At 37.4% G+C, this 12,850-nt stretch overlaps 1 long non-coding RNA gene across 1 annotated transcript in view; it reads right to left on the bottom strand.

Annotated features, from left to right (window-relative positions):
* Positions 1 to 10,415, bottom strand: part of LOC121073217 — a 49,250-nt gene extending 38,835 nt beyond the window's left edge. Inside the window, exon 1 of the long non-coding RNA XR_005821569.1 lies at positions 10,309 to 10,415. This is a non-coding gene — a long non-coding RNA (uncharacterized LOC121073217). The remainder of the gene's footprint in view (positions 1 to 10,308) is intronic.
* Positions 10,416 to 12,850: the final 2,435 nt, after the last annotated feature.

The raw sequence follows: 12,850 nt of genomic DNA, 5'->3' as shown, positions 1-12,850 counted from the left end.
ATGCATCATTATACTAGAGGGAGTCAGGAAGAGAAGACTTAAGGAAAATCTTATAAAAAATGTCTGCTGTATCAATGAATTTATTTCCAATATAAACATGATTTTCCTTAAACAACTTATAGCCACATTTTGTAGTTCTCAGGGAGATCTGGTGTAAGTGAAATCTTGCAATAAACAACACATTTGAAAAGTATGTTCTGGAATTCTCTTTAAAGAGATTTGATTTAATCATGCAACTTTTTTCTTTTTAAAATATATTTTTAGGCGTGACTTTTATCATTTTTTTCTTTTTTCTTTTTTTAAAGAAAGAATTCTGAAATATTTTTTTCATAAATCCTCATGGGCAGTTATCAAGTCTTTCTTCTATTTAAAAGTGATACATTGCAATGGTTGATATCTGCCTGTGATAAACTTCAGATCTGAAATTCCAGTTTAAGTCAGAAGCTGTCCTTTATTCCCACTCATATTCATGCACTGTATCTGGTTAAGGTCTAAAAATGCAGAAATAAAGCTTAACAGTTTGCATTTAGTCTTCCACATTGATATATATTTTTTCCTTCTCCCTCACTTCCATTGCAAATATTTTTACAGTATTTTAGGTTGTCAGCATTTTTGTAAACTCAGGTATCTGAAAATCTAGATTTTTTTTTTCAGCATGCCTCATCAGCAGAGTTCTAGTATTGGAATTATAACTTTATCTGTATAGAAAGAAATTTTTGAAGTATCGGTCAGTATATTGTGCATAGTATAAACCAAAACATTTACATTAAAAAATATGTTCAATATATCTCTGTTTTGAAAAGTATCATTGGAAATGATTGGAAGTAGCATCAGATGCTTTGAGAGTTCTCTCACAACATCTGTCCCTGGAAACATTTACACTACAGTCTGGAAAATACAAAGCACAGATTGGGTCAACAGCAAACAATCTGGATGAACAACATGTTTGCTTTTATTGTTTAACTGGTCTTTTGCAAAGGTGCTCATATGGTATCTTCATCTTCTGCTAAACTGAAAATACAGCAAGAATATATATACTCAGATCATTAGATCTAATTCCAAGAAAAACATTTTAGAAGGTTCAACAGGCCTTCTAAAAGAGGAATGCATTTCATTGTTTACTGGTTGTTTCTACCCACTGTGAAGACATGCGTCTCAGATGTGCTAATGTTTTATCTGTACAATAGGCTATAAATCTAAACAATGCTTTCATATGTCTGTACTTGCTCTCAATCTTTGCACGCATGAGCAAGATTTGAGGGGAACCTGAACACTGGATATCATGGATTTTATTCTGTTCTTTTAAAAGAATCTCATTATCTTCAAAACCAGTAAGGTATAAAGGGAGTTGATATGCTCAATGTATTGTGGCCAAGATGAAAATTAGCATTTCAAATGGATGGAGCTATTGTACTCTTAAGTATGCCTGTTTAACCCATCATTCAAGCAAAGGAAATAGAACAGATGAAGGGCTTCAGCAATGTTTGCATTGGAGTCGATTCCAAAGATGGTGTCTGCTGTAACTAAGATCTGGATGTCCCTTTAGCCAGTTTAGTAACCATGTTTTCTGAAGTCACAATGCCATCCTCAGCTGTTGCAATAAGATAAGGGTGCTGACTAACAAGAACAGTTCTAAGACAAGCACAAATGAGATTACTTTAAGAAGACTGTAGGTGTGCCAAAACCTAGCCTGACTTTTTTTGTCTTGAGCCGTCACAGCTTGGAAGGCTTAAGCATGTGCATCACATAGTTTTAAAAAGAGGTAGCAGAACAAGATTTTCAAGGACAAAGTGTCGGTGAAATGACACAAGGGTTGGACTTGCAGAGAGAGCCCAAAGAACTAAACCTATTAAAAAACTGGCACATTATAAATTTGCACTCTGTTCAGCAATTTGGCAGAATCTATTTATAACAGATTTCATGTTGGGGATTGAGTCCAAAAATGACTCCTCCCCTAATTATGAACTGAATCCCCCCCCTCCCCCCATACACACACTCCCTTTGTTTTTTTAATGCAGAAATAAATGTAATAAAACATCATGACATAAAATTAAAACTTTTTGTTTTGACTTGCAAAAAATGTGAAGGAAAATGAAGGGCAGGGAGGCGAGTCTCCTCATCAGGATACACTACCAACCAGAAAATTTGGAGAGAAACAGGAACATGGGATTTGAGGCACCAAGCTGGTGGAATCTGAGTATGTCATAAAGGTTAAACGCAGTCTCCGAAGGGGATCCAGGCATCCCATGCAAGAGTACCCCGCTGGTTGATGGCCAGTTAGTGTTGGCATTGGTGCTGTGGCAGATGCTCATTTAAACTTCAACCCTAAAACTTGCTGGAAGAAAAGTTATAGCAGTAGGTGGGGAAAGATGGGAAGAATGAAATGGGAAAAAATAGTAGAAGGACTAGAGACTGAAATAAACTGGCTACCGTACAAATGCATTTGAATTGTCTATGTGTAGCTAATGGTTCTTGGTCCCAACTGTCCCTTTGGCTGACATCATTTTTACCTTTGGGTCATAATAGCATAATACGTATGACAGTTACAAACTTTCCCTGTAGTTCTTTCATAGCAAATTGAATGTAGTTTTGCAACTATGGCCATATTTAAATGAATTGTTATCCTATTACACTAGAAAGTGGAAAAAAAGATACCTGATAGGGTGCACACACTGTCACTATATTCTGAAAATAGTTTACCTGGAAAAGGTCTATCCCCAGTGCAGTTATGAAACTGACTTACTATTTTGAAAAGTTCTTGATTGCCATGCTGAGCATATAAGTTAGTGAATTCGATTTTAGATATATTAGTGTCATGATAGGTTGATGTTAGAAAACTAAGTGCACTGATTTTGGAGGGTTCCTTAATGTAGATAAATTTCAGCAGAAGCTTAGGCTGAACTCCAAAAATGTGACACATTGACCAATGTCAGTGTGCTCCAAATAACCACAACAATTTTCAAGACACATTATGTGAAGTGGTAAAAATTCTAGTTTTTAAGGCATTTTCCACTGAAATTTCCTGTCTGAATTTTCTCACATAAAAATTAATTTTATTTTTTGATATTTTTTTATTAAAAAGCATGTTCCTTATATCTATTTCATTTTTGTTGTTTATTTCTTATTGTATGTTAGATGTGGAGCCCAGAATATAGCAAAAAAACTGAATATGAGGGGCTGTAAATTAGGAATCCTTTAGGCCCCAGCATAGCATTCTCCTATTGAGAGATACATTGGTACATATGTAATTATGCAGAATATATAATTATATTACTGTAATATAGTGATATTAGTTATGAAACATTCAATATAAATATGGATATTGATAAACATAAAATGTATCCCAAAACATATTATTTGTTCTTACTGTTCAAACAGTATGCCACTGCTTGTTTAAAAAGGAATTTATTTGTGATGGCCTTTTATAAAATCCAATGTACAATACAGAAACAATATTTTTTATTGATTTGGAAACTACTACTACAACTGGTAGCCTATCATTAACCTCACTAGGTTTTTTGTTTGGTTGGACACAATAGTGATTTAAGGAGTTCCTACCTTACAGTTCATATTCATGTGATACCAACGTATGAAATTGATACTAATTATAGGTTTGAACTCGTAGTGACTGTTGCTGAGTAAAAGCTAGATGGCAGTTGATGTTGGGCATCTTGTCCAGCATACACCTAGCAGAGGCTACAGGCAGAAAAGCTCTGATTCTTCTTATTTGTTTTAGGAAACGTGCAATGATACAAAGGTGAGTAGATAAAAATGATCTCTAACCACATCACTGCAATGTTAGTTCCCCAGTATTGTGATGCTACTTAACTGCGGATGTTGTTCACTGTTGACCATCTTAGTCTGAAATTCCCAGCTAATGGCAGTGCACGCTGCTGAGTTTAGGCAAGGTATTCACCATCATTCCCACTGTTCTACATGACCTTGGATTATCTAATCTAGTTAGTTCTTAGGATCAAACATTTTAGTAGAATGAAAGCTTTGTGATAGCTTCATAATGCAAATGAAAAAGCTGTTGATTTCTGAAGCCAAGAGCTAACAAGTGCTACTAGTGACTGAGTCAGGTTTGTTGTAATCTTTACTTTGAAGATACACTGGAGTTCTCAAAGGTTAATGAACCACTTGTGGTAGAGCTTTCCTTCACACTTTAACACTGTTTTATTCTTGATAGAACCATTAACTTCTACACTAACCTTTCTACTTGTTACTATTACACACATTCTGCCCACTAAAGCTTTCTATTGATTTTTGCCAGAGAGCTTTTATAAAATGTAGGTTTAAATACATGGGTTTTGTGATTTTGTTAGCATTGGGTAGCATACAGACAGACAATGATTAATTTGTATCTCAATTTATTTTAGATATATTTTATAGTCACTTTGGCAATATACTTGTCCTTACATTTTTTTTTCTTGACTCATTTGTTCTAATAAGGTATCTTTGCAACCACCACAGTTTCCAATTCAGAAAGTAAAGTTTAAGTAAAATTTACATGGCATGAAGGATAGTATTATCAAAATGTATTGATATACCGGAAATTCTTCCAATCATTTCAAACTTATGATCTGACTTAACGAAGAATGGTGCCATTAGGTCTGAGGACCAACAGTTATTCTCACCTGGAATGTAGGCATGCATTGGAAAATCCTTTTTTCTTCTTCTAACATTTTAATTTCCTACATCTTTAATTGGGTTTATGAGGTTTTCACATCAATATTCTAAATACATAAATCTTTCCTTTAGTAACACAATTTGTGGTGAATGAACAAAAATCAAAAAACTTTACTACCAATCTTAGTGTCTTGATTTTTCTCCTTGGTTGATTAGGACTAAACACACATACCTAGTCCTGAGACCTGAGCATGTTACTACAATGAAGGTGCTTGGAAATGAATTTCCATTTTAAAAATTACCAATAAAAGATTTTTTTGCATTATGGATCAAATTTCTGTTAGTATATTCAAGTCTGACTCCATTGATTTGATTGCTCTGTACATTTCAGAAATCATTGTAGCTTTGAACAAGAATTATTTTCAATAAGACATTATTCATGTCTGCTCATGAATTAGGCTTTGAAATATTTGTACTAATATTTTCTATTATGTTGGTCAACAGGGTGGCATTCTGTAAGTTTCACTTTGATATTGAGATTCAAATATTCACAACAAAAACATGAATGTCTCATGATTGCAACTGTGCAATAGATTACACCAACTTTGAAGATGGATTCTGTTCTTTTTCCCTTTTCATTATTCATTTCCCTGAATTATAATGGTAAATTTGGGGAGCTTGCTTGAGTTGATGAGTGTTAATGTATATTCACACCCGAACAGTATATTTGCAGGAAAAAAAAAAAAAAAGGGACTACTAGGACTACCATAAATAGTTCCTATGCAATTGTATAAATACAAAATAGCCCTGTGCACAAAACCCTGAAGTCTCAGGACAGGTACTTGCCACTAATAGTAATTTATTAATTTGAAATGGGCAAATAGGTAATTTTATGCCAATTCACTTTAGGCTGCTCAATGTAGACACAGCTGCATACGGTCAAGAAACAATAACTGTAAGAATCTCATTGAATTTTTCAGAAGTTTGATTGTATGCATTATTCTGTGGTATCAATGTAGCAAGAGAAAATTAAATGTAAACATTTGCTGTAAGCAGCAAAAAAAAAGTCTAGTGTTCAGCAATTTAGGTCATGATCTCACAGTAAGAAGAAAATAAGAACTTTTGAAAAAATCTGTTGTGTCTGAGCATTGCTACAATATGAGAACTACTGGATAATTGAGAAAAAAAATAAGATTAATGTATCCCAATTAAATTATCTGAGCCTTATCTTTAAAAAAAAAATCTCCATATTTTCTCCATTTAGTCATTCTATAGTGGTATTTTCATCAAATCAAGGATTAAAAAATAGGAAGAAAATGAGCCATCAAATTAGCTTGAAAACTACATTCAGAAATATCATTTTCAATGTGTAATGAAACAGAGGCAGGAATTTGTCAATAGACAATATATGCTAGGTAATTTTGAGTAGCAAATATTCTTAAAGCCTATGCCATTTACAAGCAGGCTATACTATTCACTTAATCTACTATTAACTAGTTCTATCTTCTCTAAATTAATTTTGGTTAGCTGAAAAAGAAGATCAAGTTTACTTAAAGGTTTATAAACCATGGTGTAACTTTTCAGCAAATTAGGGCAGAATCTGAAACAAAGCACAAAACCACAAGAACTTAATATGGTCTAATACTTCACAGTGACCATTTCACACAGCTGTATAAATAAAACCGTCATCATAGTGAAGACAGTGATTGATGATTCAGTGAAGCATGTTTCCAAGAACTAAGACAACTGTATACTGCTAAAATGGAAACCAATTTAGCATGAACTAGTAAGTTAGGAAGTGACCGTTTGCTTAAAAATAACCAAGTCTTCTCTTCCTTGTAAACATTGAACCAATATTAAATGCTGTGTCACAAGTAAAAGTCTGAGAGCACAAATTTCAGCTACAGTTCAGCAACATAAAAGTCCAAAACATAAATCTAGGCTAAGATATTTCTGCTGTGCTGAAAGCTTCTGTTTTCTATGAAAAATAACTGTTTTTTAAGTTAGAAAAATAATAATATGTATGTATACAGACACACTCACACATTTGTATTTTAATATGATGTCACTCAGAATACATTATGCAGGACATCTTTCAAGCATCTCTTTTAACCCATTTTTCTTTGTGTATCTGATTGCACATCCCAAGCTCTTTATCATGTAAGAGGTAGTCCCTTGAACACGGATAGAAGAATATTAAACTTAAAAATAGTGGTATGATGAATCAGAACTATAACTGTTCTAGAGACTATATGGAACTAATTAGATTATATCCTTTTCAGCTGTTTTATTTTCCCAGTTTTCCCCCCAAATAAATAGGATTTTTTTTTTTATTCTAGCAAACTTTGTCAATTATTTCCACACCAGTTTTTATTTTAAAAGCTTTTTAAAAACTATTTAAAAAGCAGAATCATTACCAAAAGTCAGAGGTGATAGCATCAGGGTTTCCCTACCACCCCTTTCCTCTAAATAAATTTGATGTAGGTTGTGAAGTCATATGAAAGATATAGTTTTTGTTTTGTTTTCTGAAACACTGATTTTAAATGCATGGGGAAAATTGTGAATACAAATGCATTTTGCAAATTTTTCAGGTAAGGATTTAGAATGGTAACATGGATAAGAGGGTTTCCTTTAAGCCTATTTTGAATTACAGTGAGGAATTTTTAATACAGTTCATTCTTCTTAAGCCCTGCAAATCTAAACACAACCATGAGGTTCTAATATATATCAAGATCTAAAACTAAAAAACTGCAAAAAGAAAAGAAAATGTAAAACCACCAATATATTTAAAACAGAGGATGAAAGCATTGAAAAATCTTGGGAGAACTGAGAGTTAACATGGATATGTAAATGATTTCTGTTCTGTTATTCTAAACAAAGCACTATACCAAAAGCATTAAAGCATTATTTTAAAAAGAATAGTTAAAAAACCTACCCCATCTACAATTTAGATATGGACTAATCTAGAATTTCAGTATTATATAAGATACTAAAAATCTCATCATTTTTACATTCCAAATTTAGATTCCTAAGTCAAACAAACAAACAAAAAAGATGTTGTACTAATAAAACAATGCTGAACATAGTTTCCAATGCATTTAGTAATATGGAAGGCTGGACATGAACACACAGTCCCAAATGTTTTGGTCAGAAAAAGTTAATCTCCCAGTACCATTCAAGCCTCCATACTGCAACATACATTTCTACATAGGCTTTATTACTACTACTCCTTTAACCAGCTCTTTGCCAAAAGACTGAATTTCCATGTAAAAAACCTGAACCACACACCTCCAAAACACATATCAACATTTCAGCAGCATTAACTTTCACTAAACCAAGTGGTAAAACAACTCCAATATGTTCAGATTAGAGAGATTCTGTGCTGTAGTGGTTTGAATAAAATGATCCACGACGAGGGGGAATGGGCTAAAGTTGCACCAGGGGAGGTTTAGGTTGGATATTAGGAAAAACTTCTTTACCGAAAGGGTTGTTAGGCATTGGAATGGGCTGCCCGGGGAGGTGGTTGAGTCGCCATCCCTGGAGGTCTTTAAAAGACGTTTAGATGTAGCCCTTAGTGATATGGTTTAGTGGAGGACTTGTTAGTGTTAGGGCAGAGGTTGGACTAGATGATCTTAGAGGTCTCTTCCAACCTAGATGATTCTGTGATCGTGAAGGCCCCAGCCCAATCTCCAAAAGACAAGAGTTGATATCATAGAAATCACCGCACTCAGGAACTGGCACCATTACTGACAGACTTGGTAGTAAGGTCAAAAGTTCCACTGACCTAAGGACTAAACAATGCTTTCTTCACCCCCGACCCTCCCACCCCTGATGGAGATGGTCCCTTTACATTAGAGCTGAGATTCAATTAGTATGGTAATGGATCTTTGCAAAACAAAGCCATTTCTTATAAAAATATGCTTTTAAAAGAAGCAAAAAATGGTTTAAGAGATGAATCTGAATTTAAAACAGTCAGATTTATTTTTCCAGCAGGTGAAGTGTGTCCTTTATTCATCCTATTCAGTATTCAAAGAAACAAACATGCATACATGTACATGTTTAAATACAAACAAATTTAAAACTAGTAAAGAGCATTCTATACCTAAAAATATAATTGTATATCTGATTTCCATTTAAATACAAATAAAGCATCTAAGATTACAATACATGCTGGGCAAAGAGGATATTGATTGGATGTTAGTACATGCAAGACAAATTCAGTTCTCAGCCATACCACCTTAACTCTGAAGAAACCCCACAGATGTCAATGAAATGGTATTGGATTTGTAATGGAGTGAGAACAGAATATTGCCCAGCATATCTTTTTTTTTTTTAATATATTTTTTATTTTAAGCAAAACATACAGAAGAAATCTTCCTTTGCTCCCCTGTTATCAATCAATGACCATTGCTCTCTTAATGTATTACAATAAAATATCTCAACGGTGCATTGAGCTGGTTGACTGTAATATACCAGCAGATCAGTGGCTTGCAAAAAGAAAATGGTCATATGCAATACAACTTTCTCCAATTAGATAATTTTCAAGGATTTCACGCACTGAATTCGTAATGGGTTTGAAGAAGCAAGTCAAACGTGTTAACCAACTAACTGGAGATCTCACAGGGTTTTCAAAGTGTTACCCTCCTTTTTCCCCCCATTATTAAAAACAAAGATAAATTATACATTAATAATTTAAGGATGCTTGTCTACAGATCTGGATACTGCGGCTTGGGCAGTATGATGTTCATAAAACCCTATACACTGAAAAGTCAAGAGAGAAAATAAAGAGTGACACAGAGAAATGGAGACCTGCTGGGAGCCAGGTCACTTCAACATTAAGTCATCCTGAATACACTTCCCTTTGTTTAAGAACTATTTCAGGTCTTTAATCACACTTACACATGGAATTGATGACATCCATGGAGTGGACATGAATATATTTCTTTGTATATAAGCAGACATCTGGGCATGCAACGCAAAAAGCTGTGCTCCTAGATGTGTGATTTCTTCCTCCCAAACAACTTTGTACCCTTCTTTTCAGTCATGTTGTTTACATTAAAAAAAAAAAACCTGTTCAACTTTAAAAGCCAGAGCTAAAAGCTTTGCTCTGCGTGCAGTTCCTCTGCTGCAAAGAATTTTTTATTCATATAACCCTCTCTTTCATTGACATCATATATTTCTGTAATGGTGCATAATTAAACATTGACAAATCTAAATCAATAAACATCTTCATTGGTTGGGGTGGCATCAACACTTAGAAGTGTTGCCTATTGAGAAGCTCTGGGGTCTCAAAGATCAGATTATATATTTCATGTTATTGACATTTCTGATATTTTCTGGTCTGGGAATACAATAAGAAAAACCTTTCTGCTTTTTTTTATTATTATTATTATTATTATTATTTTTTTTCCCTTCATTAAGAAAGGAGGAAAATAAATTAAAAAAAAAAAAAGGCAACAACACTCAAGCAACACTCAAGCAACATAAACAAACTGTAATATCAGTTCAGTGAAGTCTTCACAAGTAACACATATTTTTAGAAAAAGAACTCCATAACAGAAGCACAAGGTTATGACTTCTCTGCAGATCCAGATTAGTGTCAATGAACTAACGAGTACATGGAGAGGTGGGCTTTCCTGTGACTCACCAGATGGAGCTATTCCAGACAGCTGTATTTACCTGGCAGTAAATGTAGGCTGCCTGAAGAAATGCTTCTCGTCATATATAGAGCCTTCTTTTAAGCATATTAAATCTCTTACCAATAAAATTTGTTCTCCATATTCAGACCTGCCCCTGAAGCACAAAAGCAAACAATAATTGGCACCGCAAAAGTATTACAGAGTCCATTTAATTACTAAAAGCTCAACAAATATTTTGAGGTGTTTTTTTTTCTTCTAACGGTTATACATAAAACAACAACAACAAGCAATGTCTGTGTACAAAAATATCGTTCTTTATAATGTATATCTCTTTCTGCTCAAAACCGGAAATCGAAAACATGCAACAGAAGTATAGCTAACAACAACAAAAATCAGATTACTCAAAACAGTTAATCCCAAGAAACACTAAATGTCTGTGATGGTATAGATAAATACGTCTTCTGTAAAGTCAGAAAATTTTAAAATTAAAGTAATCCATGCACTTTAAAATCAGTCTCTGTTAGCTTTAGAATAAACTCTTATCTTCAACTCATTGTAGGAACCGTTTGGACTGTGCATGCCTGGATGAGTTGTTTATCCAACAGATGTTTGGATGATTGAAGTCCCCCATGAGAACCAGTGCCCAGGACCATGAGGCTACTACCAGCCGCTTGTAGAACGCCTCATCGACCTCCTCCTCCTGATCTGGTGACCTGTAGTACATCCCCACAACAGTGTCCCCCATACCAGCCCACCCCTTAATTCTCACCCACAAGCTCTCCACTTGTCCTTCACCCTCCCCCAGGTGGAGCTGGATACACTCTAATTGCTCCCTCACATAAAAGGCAACCCCACCCCTTCGCTTCCCCAGCCTGTCTGTCCTAAAAAGGGCATAGCCCTCCATGACAGCTTTCCAGTCATGTGAGCTGTCCCACCACGTTTCTGTGATCACAGTGAGATCGTGGCCCTGCAACCGAACACAGATCTCGAGCTCATCCTGTTTATTTCCCCTGCTCTGCGCATTGGTATACAGGCACTTTAAGGAAGCAGCAGGCGCAGTTACCCCTGGAGGGATGCAAGAAGATGATTCCGGATGGGGTATCGGGATCATTGCCTTCTCTGAGGAGCCCTCGGATGATCCTATGGGACAACTCAGAGGTTTTTCTCTACTATCTTCAACAGTGACAGCAGTGACAACTTCCCCCAGCCGTCCTCTGTAACTTTCAGCTCCCCTCCCTTCCCCTGTCAAACCTAGTTTAAAGCCCTAGTAATCAGCCCAGAGAGCTTGCTCCCCAACACACTTGTGCCCCACTTGCTGAGTTGGAGTCGGTCAGCAGCCCACATACCCAGCTTCTCAAAGGGCTGCCCCAGATCAAAATACACAAAGCCTTGGTCCAGACACCACCCCCTCAGCCAGTCATTCACCTGTCCCATTCTCCTCCTTCTTTCCGGGTCCCAGTCACCCAGTGGGAGGACAGAGAACACTACCTGCACCCCCCATCCCTTCAACAACCTTCCCAGGGATGCAAAGTCCTTTTTAATATTACTCATTTTTCTTGTCACAGCTTCCCGGGACCCAGCCTGAATGACAAGAGGATAGTAGTCCTCCGGTTTAAAGAGCTGTGGCAGAGCCTTCCTAACATCTCTGACACATGCTCCAGGAAGACAACACATCTCTCTGGATAGGTTATCTGGGTGACAAATGAGAGCCTCAGTGCCCCTCAGCAAGGAGTCTCCGATCACTAAGACTCTCCGCTCTTTTTTTGTGGCACTGGTTGTGATGCAGTGCTCCATCCGGCCCCGCTCCCTATGCTCAGTACTTCCCCCAATCTTGACATGCTTCTCAGGGTTGCTTCCTGGGTTCCGACTACTGTCCAGACCCTCAACCCTCAGGCTGCTGATTTCTTACCGCAGCCCAGCCACCTGCTCGAGGAGTTCCTTGAGCAGGGTACACCTGCACCCATGACAGCCCTCTCTTCCCTCAGGACCCAGGTGGGCCTCCAGATTCCAGAGCTCCCTGCAGTCACCTGTCTGGACTGCCACTTCACCCCTCAGGGGATCCACCTGAGTGTCCACATGAGCCCAGAGAGGCAGTATCTCCTCAGTTTGGGTTGCCGCCTCGGACCGGCCACTGCGACGGGTGCCCACCCTCACCACGGTGAATTCTAGGTTCTAAGAGGCAGAGTTCCCCGAGGAGAGGAGGGAAGAGAAAGGGAGGTGGGAGGAGGTGGGAAAGGGAGGAGAGGATCCTCCTCGCACTCCTCCCTGCCCCGCCTGAACTGCCCCGCGCAAACTGCCTACGCTAACTGCCCAGCCGGTCCCGTTAGCGCGTCGTGTTGGCAGCGGCCCTGGATCGCGGTGCTCCCTAGGGCTTGCTTTTATAGCACCAAGGGGTGGGTGGGCTGCCGTCACCCCTGGCTCCGCCCTCAGCACGTCAGCGCCCGCGGCGGCACAAGCACAGCTCCTGCCTGCTTGGGGTGGGGGTTGAGGCTGCGGCTCTATGCCGCGTTTTTTTTTTTGTTTTTTTTTTTTGGGGGGGTGAGGGGGGGGATGTTAGGGGTTGGCTCCGTTTGTCTCCCTGC

Source organism: Cygnus olor, chromosome 1, assembly GCF_009769625.2.
Source record: "Cygnus olor isolate bCygOlo1 chromosome 1, bCygOlo1.pri.v2, whole genome shotgun sequence".
NCBI lineage: Eukaryota > Metazoa > Chordata > Aves > Anseriformes > Anatidae > Cygnus > Cygnus olor.
Note: the sequence above shows the minus strand (reverse complement) of the source record. Positions and strands in the feature narration are given on the sequence as shown.